The sequence below is a fragment of the Ictidomys tridecemlineatus genome, chromosome 7 (genome assembly GCF_052094955.1).
Source record: "Ictidomys tridecemlineatus isolate mIctTri1 chromosome 7, mIctTri1.hap1, whole genome shotgun sequence".
NCBI classification, from domain to species: Eukaryota; Metazoa; Chordata; class Mammalia; order Rodentia; family Sciuridae; genus Ictidomys; species Ictidomys tridecemlineatus.
The window spans coordinates 178878372-178886562 of record NC_135483.1 but is presented as its reverse complement, the minus strand read 5'-3'; the positions used below and the strand labels follow the sequence as shown (position 1 = coordinate 178886562).

The 8191-nt window shown below is 40.6% G+C and overlaps 1 pseudogene; it reads right to left on the bottom strand.

Moving 5' to 3' along the window:
- Positions 1-34: 34 nt before the first annotated feature.
- LOC101970760 (S-adenosylmethionine decarboxylase proenzyme pseudogene) lies at positions 35-4604 on the bottom strand (annotated as a pseudogene).
- Positions 4605-8191: the final 3587 nt, after the last annotated feature.

Genomic DNA, 8191 nt, shown 5'->3' with positions numbered 1-8191 from the left:
AAAGCCTGTATTACTCAACATTTCCCATTGAATATTTTGGAACCCTTTATGTTGTGTTTTATGTATTCATTCTTTCATATATTCTGCTTCATGGTGTATATCTGAACAACCTGGACAGTTCTCATTCTGGACAGTCATTTATTTGATCCTGTGAATGCCACAGTGAAAGGAGACCATAGTTAAAGGGACAGATGAAGTCAGAACACTCCCATGTGTCCTATGATCAGAAGATGGAAAAACCTTGGCTTCTGCTTTGAGCAACAGTTGACAGTACACTATTAATGGGAATTTGTAGAAATGGCTGCTAAAGTCAAAGTTAAAGCAAATGATCCACGCTGGCCTGGCTTACTGAATCCAGTACAACTTTTATGCTAGATTTCCTTCCTAATAAGTTTAGTGATAAACATTCCTTTTATATGATTCCCAACTTAGCAAGTTCATAAAGGTATGGTACTCTTTAGAAGTTCTCTCATTTGCTGAGGAGTCCAGAGCAGCACATGGTTACCATAGAGTTCAGTCAGTTCCCTAATCTCAGTTTATGACTCTCCTGGATCATCCCTGCTAATCCACACTGGGGAAAATTGTTTTTGTCACTGTCTTCCAAAAGAGTCCATGACACTCAAAAGGAAGCCAAATCTCCATGCCCTTAAAGAAAATTAAGCCAGGAAGCATCCCCTGCACTTCTCTGCCTAGGCATGAGATTATTACATGAACCCAAGTGCAACAGTGTATTGCTTTATTTGGGGGACCAGAAATCAATTAAAGGACTACAAATTCGGGAGTAGTAATGTTTAAATAATGGTGCACAAAATGAATAACTGGAACCTTTTCTTCATTTTGTTTTTGGTTTTTTTGCAGTATTGTGAATGGAACCCAAGGCCTTGCACATGCTAAACAATGCTCTACCACTGAGCTACATTTACTTCTCTAGCCTTTATAATCAATTAGACTTGTTGGGCATGATGGTGCATGCCTGTAATCCCAGGCAGGAGGATCCCAAATTCAAAGTCAGCCTGGGCCATTTAGCAAGACTCTCTCTCAAAATTAAAAATGAAAAGATGGGGATATAGATCAGTAGTAGAGTACCTGGATTCAGTCTCCAGGATCACACACACACACAAAAAGGAAGATTTGACTTGTGGGGGAAAAAAAAAAACAAACTCTAATTACTGTTGTAAAAACTATCTTTATAATTCAGAAATTGGTTTTTATAACATGAATATGAAATATATTCTAGGAAGTGGAGGTAACCAGATATAAGATTCTGGCAGCAGCTTCTTTGTTTATTTATTTAATTAGTACCGGGAGTTGAACTCATGGATGAGCTACATCACCATCCTTTTTATTTTCTAAGACAGGGCCTCACTAAGTTGCCAAGACTTGCCTCAAACTTCTGATCCTCCTGCCTCAACCTCCCAAGTCACTGGGATTACAGGCATTGTGTCACATACACCCAACTCTGACAGCGATTTAATAGAACAATCCCGGCTGAGGCCAATGCCTAATAAGGATGAAAATTCATCTGTGGAGGAATTTAGATGATACTGGGAGAAACTGTATGCTGTGCACAAGCCAAATAGACCATTTTCACAACTATGGTAAAGTATCACATAGTAAAATGTGTTTTTCTATGTGCACTTCAATTTCACGTCAAGAATAGCACAGAATGCTGTGCTAGTCAGCTTTCTGTCACCATAATAAATACCTGAGATAGTCAACTTATTCAGAGAAAAAGGTTATTTTGGCTCACGGTTTCAGAGGTTTCAATCCATGACCAGTCAGCTCCCTTGCCTTGGGCCTCTGGTGGCACATCACGGTGGAAATGTGTGGCAGAGCGAAAACACTCCTCTGATGACTTGGAAATAGAAAAATAAAAAGAAGCTGGGGTCCAAATATCCCCTCCAAGGGCACCGCCCCCTCAGAGACCATAAGACCCCTCCACCAAGCCCCACCTCTTAAAGGTACTACCTACCGCCTAGTAGTGTCATGCGTGGGGACTAGGCCTTTACCACCTAGACCTTTGGAAGACACTTAAGATATAAACTATAGCAAATACCGACACACAGAAGGGAGAATTCATGCAAGATATCTAAGTCCTTGATAGAATAATGCATTCAATTCAGAATGATTACACTATCATTACTTGGGCTCTTATCATTATGAAGGCTTTTCTGCAACTACAAGGTTGTGGTTATGTAAAGCAAGGACCCCAACATTGACATCTAGAAAGCAGCCATCACTTTCGATGTGTGTTCTCTTTTGGTGTTTTTTCTTCATTTTTCTTCATCAACGCTGCTATTGTTGCTGCTTCTTAGCAAGATTAGTAAAAGCAAAATTGTAATCATTGAACAGCACTCTGGCAATCAAGGCATTTAAAATCTTCAGTCTTGGGGGCTGAAGAAAACACTGTGCAGCATTTAGAACTCTGATTAACAAACACAGATTTTCCTGACCTGAAGACGTCTACAATTTCCCGATCAGGTCATCACAGGAGGTCTGACATGAGTTTGTTTCAAAGTTAACAAGAAAATTCTGGTTCTGGAGTGATGTGAATAGTCCAGTGCATTCTGTCCACTTTCATTCCACTCGATCAAATTACCCACAAGGATTGAACAAACACTGTGGCCTCAATGACAGAACCTGGCATCTGGTCTTGAATTCCATTCTCATGAAGACATCCTTCATGGCAATACCACCTTTCATGCAGGACTTGTTCATAACTGTAGGTCGGCCTCATTTGTCAAAATTTCCAGGATTTGATCAGGTCTACCGAATACCCAACTCTGGGAAATTTAGAGTATACTAGTACCAACATTCAGAAATCATATGTCCCATACAATACACTGCTTCATTTGGAAAAAGTGCATATAAACCCCTATTTCCTCCTGAAAATCCCTGTGTGGTGTGGGTACTCTTGGTGAGAAGGCTTCATGAAATTCTTTTCCTTGGCAGGAGATAGGGTAATGAGGATTGAATCCAAGGGTGCTTAACCACTGAGTCACATCCCCAGCCCTTTTTATGTTGTATTTTGAGTCAGGGTCCCACTAAGTTGCTGAGGCTGGCTTTGAATTGGAGATCCTCCTGCCTCAGCCTCCCAGACTCCTGGGATTACAGGCATGCACCACCGTGCCCAGTGGCTTCATGAAATTCTCAAGAGAATAAGAGAAGTGCTGAATTGAGTCAAGCCACTGAAGTCTCAAGCATGTTTCAGCAGGGGAATGAGTATCAGCAAGAGGGTTGTACCTTATGTCTTCAGAAGGAAAAATGTTTTTTGAACCCAGGGGTACTTTACCACTGAGCTACATCCCTAACCCTTTTTATTATTTTTATTTTGAGGCGAGTCTCGCTAAATTGCTTAGAGCCTTGTTAAATTGCTGAGGCTAGCCCAGAACTTGCGTTCATCCTACCTCAGCCTTCCAAGTGACTGGGATTACAGGCGTGCGCCACCACACCCAGCTCTAGAAAACATCTTTGAATTCAGTCACACAGAGGACTGAAGGTTACACACCCTTCAAAAGTATGTTCTACTCAGATCTTGGAAGATGCAAAGGTCCCCAGCTCCTTGGTTCGTGTTGGGTCACTGCTGTGGAAACCAAGCCTCTAGCAGCTTCTCAGTCCCTTTAAAAACATGTGTAGCTTCCATTACTGCGGAGACAAGTGGATAACCAACAACCACAGAAGACCAACTGAATTAAATCTCTCACTGTTGCCACAGCCATCTCTGCAAGTTATTCCAGCTGTGCTACTAAAGATCAGGTTCCTTTTTTTTTTTGCTATAATTTTATATTGACTTTTAAAAAACTAAGGATTAATGAAATCTTCCCAGCTTTTTTTTTTTCCCCCACCATGACCAAAAGTTGAACATGAGTCTGTTTGAAAATAGAGGCAGATAAGTTTAGCTCTTGCACTTGGCTGCCTTCTGGGTGGCGACAATAGAGTCGGGGCTACTGTCGCCAGCCACGCTATGTAAGCAGCCTCTCTGTGTTGTACATTCTACGGTTTTTGACAAGTGCATAATGTCCTATATCCATCTCTACAGTATCGTATGGAATAGTTCACTGCTCTAAAAATCCACTGTGCTTCACCTACTCATTCCTGTCCTTTTCCCCTTCCCCCACGCTGTTGGTGACCGCTGATCTTTTTCCCTGACTCTATGGTGTTGCCTATCTTAGAATATCAGATAGTTGGAATCATACAATATATAGTCTTTTCAGACTGGCTTCTTTCACTAAGCAATATGTATTTAAGGTTTGATATCTCATTTTTTCATGGCTTGATATCTTATTTCTTTTTGTTGCTAAATAATATTCCACTGCCTAGATATACCACAACTTATTTACCCATTCACAAATAGATGTTGAAAAACATCTCATTCACTTCTAAATTTTAGCAATTATAACTAATGATCCTATAACATTCATATGCAGGTTTTTGTGTATACAAGTTTTTTACTCATTTGGGTAAAAGACTGTGATTGCTGACAATGTTTAGCATTGTAAGAAACTGCTAAATTGTCTTCCAAAGTGGCCATACCATTTTGCATTCTTGCTGTCACAGTGTTTTTATTTACTATTAGATATCATCTAAGTAAACAAAAATTAAACCTTCAGATTATTAGCATGAAATTGCTGTTTATATTGCTTTATATTGTGCAACACCAGTTTTAAATGCAAATATAAGAATATTAACTTAGAATCACTGAAATTATGCAATTTGCATTTTGTAGCTCAGACATGCAAATTTATTTCATTCTTGCCAGAAGAGTAAAAATCATGGGCTGGGGTTGTGGCTCAGTGGTAGAGCATTTGCCTAGCATGTGTGAGGCACTGGATTAGATACTCAGCACTGCATATAAAAAAATAAAGGTAAATCGACTACTAAAAAAATTAAAAAAAAAAAACACTGCACAAAACTAACTCAACTGTTCCTGAGTTACGTGCATCCAGCCAACACTCTCTACCTGAAGGAAACTATGTTGCCTGGTAGCTCCCTTCCCTTCTGGGTCATCATTTTCATGGGTCAATCATTTCATGGTTAGCGAAAATGACTAAGAATTCTTCCCTAGTCGTGTTGTGTCTCAGAACACTTTCTTTCTGCATTGGAAACAAGTTCTGATTTGAATAGCAAGCATGGTTTTTCAGGGCCATCAGTGCCCCACTCACAGTCATGTTTACAGGGGACAGGAGTGGGGAATCCCAGTGTTCAGTGAGACTAAAAGCCACCAGCTTCCAGACGTACAATCTTGTACCCATCTGAGTCTCTGAACTTCCATGCCCAAGGTGCCCACTGAGATTTAGTGCTCATGGGCATCCTGAATGTTTTAAGTGAGGGCGCAGAAAGGAACAGAAGACACATTCGTACATATCTCCTCTGCTCATAATCGTATCCATTGTCCCATCAGTCTCTGCTTACAACACACGAGTTTAAAGATAAGATTATTGCAGATTTCAAGATGGCCATCAGAGCTTTCAATCAAGCACAAGATCCTTCCTAGTATGAGCCTGTGAGAGCTCACAGGTTGATCACCCATGAAGATGGCCCCGGGTTTCCTTGAACGATATCTGTTCTGCTCCCCTGCAGATTATAGCTCTGTCCTGACACAGGGAAGAGAACTTCTTCCTATCAACTTCCTAATGCTCAAGCCAGAACTCAGAACACTATCCCTCTCTCTCATGAAAGCCCATATCAGACATCAAGCCCTACCAGGCTTCCTGCCGAAACAGCTGAGCATCTCCACGACAGCCACCTGGGTCCTCCTATAATCACACATAAGCCACCTGATGGATTTCCCTGCCTGCCGTTTCTCAACCTCATGTCTCCTCAGTCAGCACATACTAAGTTTTCTGAAAAGAAAATCCAAACAGGTTCTTGCACAATACCCTTCAGAGTCCTCCAGATCAAGGCTTCTTCTGACCACGGCTTACAGGATTGTTTCTGAGCTGGCTCCTACCTGATTTACCAGGAACATTTCTTGCTGTTCCCCTCTCATTTTGGTGATCCATAAAAATGGAACAACATATATTTCTTTTTATGATTCCCTCAGCTACTCTTAGTCCTCTTAAGTCTTGGTTCTTAAGTCTCCCATTATTGTGTTGATACGACAGCCGTCCTCTAGCCCTTACAAAGCTATATCATAACAGCTTCTCTGCATTTCATGCTAGATTCTAAGCTCCAGGCATCAGGACTCTGGGGTACTCAGTGTCTCTAGCACATTGTGTACATTGACTGTCTCACGGTCATCAAAGAAAGAGTGTTGAAAGAACGGGCTCTCCCTGGGCCAGATGTGTCCTCAAGTCACAGGTCATTGAGATAAAAGTTTCTGGGTGAATGATACAGTGAAGCTGAGTGGTACCCAGCCCATCTCCTCATTGCCCTGGGGCCAGCCTTTGCTAACTCACTCACATTCTTTAGCAGACGGTTCAGATTCTTTATTAAAGATTCTTGGGCAAATGCTTCCCAACTTCCCATTTTTCAACAGCCACTTAAAAGACTGGAGGCTACATAAAAATACCAATCTGCATATGAAATCATAGTTATCAGAGAAATTCCCCAGACCCAGAGAATACACATGTTTGGTGCCGCCTGGGAGGGGATCCAGTTAGGATCAGTCTAATCTGACCAAGTCATAAAGAGTGAAGACGAAGTAGGATAATTTATTCCATTTCCATGAGAAAATGTCAACACTGCACATAGAATTGTTCATCAAGAGTGAAAGAGCAAAGCATTTGCTCAAAACTGATTTAACACTTTTCTCAAAGCACCTCAGATGGTTGCAAAACCTCTCTGTGCTGTTAGAAAAGAAACAAGGGGTGGGGGTTTGGGGGGAGCAAGACAAAACAAATCAGCAGCTTGGAGTTGAGAACAAAAAGTCCCAGAATAGGTTCATTTCCACACCACAGTCACTGCAAAACAATTCTTTGGAAAATTCTTTTAGTTAACAAGCCTATTTATCTTGTCTCATTTTATCCTTGCAACAATGCTCTTAGAACCCTTCTGTACCAAGCCTGTCTTCTGCCTGCTTTTGAAGCCTCTGACCAACCATGTCACATTTAATTCACTGTAGGACACTTGTGCTGGCTCCATTCTCAGGCCATGAGTCCCAGCTGGAGCTCCCATTCACATGTCCTTCTTGGCTCCCTCAGTTGTGAGGGATCTCACTCTTTCCTCTCTGGTCTCTTTGATGAAGTTTCTCTTTGTCTTTGGTGTTCTGCAGTTTCATTATGGTGTATCTAAAGATGAGTGGGTTTTATTTTTTGAGTTTAGGGTTTATTGTGGTTTCTGAATTGAAAATTTCTCATCTTTCATCAATTCTCAGTCAACTTCTCTTCAAACATTTCCTCACCCCCTTTACCTTTCTCTATTTTCTCTTCTGGAATTCCTCCTCCGTATGTGGTAGACTTTCTCATTTTCTCCTAATATCTCTTTCAGTTTTCATCTCTGGTCTCACCATCCAGATAATTTCTTAGCTTTATCCCCAAGTTTTCCAATTCTTTCTCAACCAAGTAGTCCATGGACTACTTAGCCTATTCATGGGGTTTCGATTTTTAATGATTGTTTCTTTTTTATTTCTGAGAAAAAGTACTATTTGTTTTATGTTTAAGATCTGTTTAATTTTATTCATTTTCTAGAACTTTTTGTTTTTAAAGGTTTACTGTATGTTATTAGCTATTTTAACATACCTAGTTTAAAAAAAAACATACCTAGTTTATGATCTCCTATGACAGCTCTGTAGTCTAAGGTTCTAGAAGTTCTAATCCTGCTGTTTTTTGGACCTGCAGACTCTAGCTCATATTTTTTCTTTTGTGTTGCATGATTTCAGATTGTGAACTCATCTTCAGCAGGGCTTTAATCTGGAGAAATCAGTGTAATCAAAGTGTTTGCTTCTAACAGAGTATAATTGGCTCAGACCAAATTTTATGTTATTTCTTAGCCTAGGGATTTCTAGATTGTACAGGAACTATTTATTCAAACCCAAACCCACCAAAAGCTCATGCCAGTGGTTTTGAATTCTTAAGGGAGACGTTTTCCCCTTCTGAGCTAGAGCTCAGTTCAAGATAAACAAGTTTTCTTCTCATTTATCCACACTAGAGATTGACTTTTTGTGCCCTACAGTTTTTAAAAGCATGTTGTCCTTCAAGGGTCCTGGCTTTATGTGGAAGTTTCAGTGCCAACATGTCATCTCCCTCTGGCT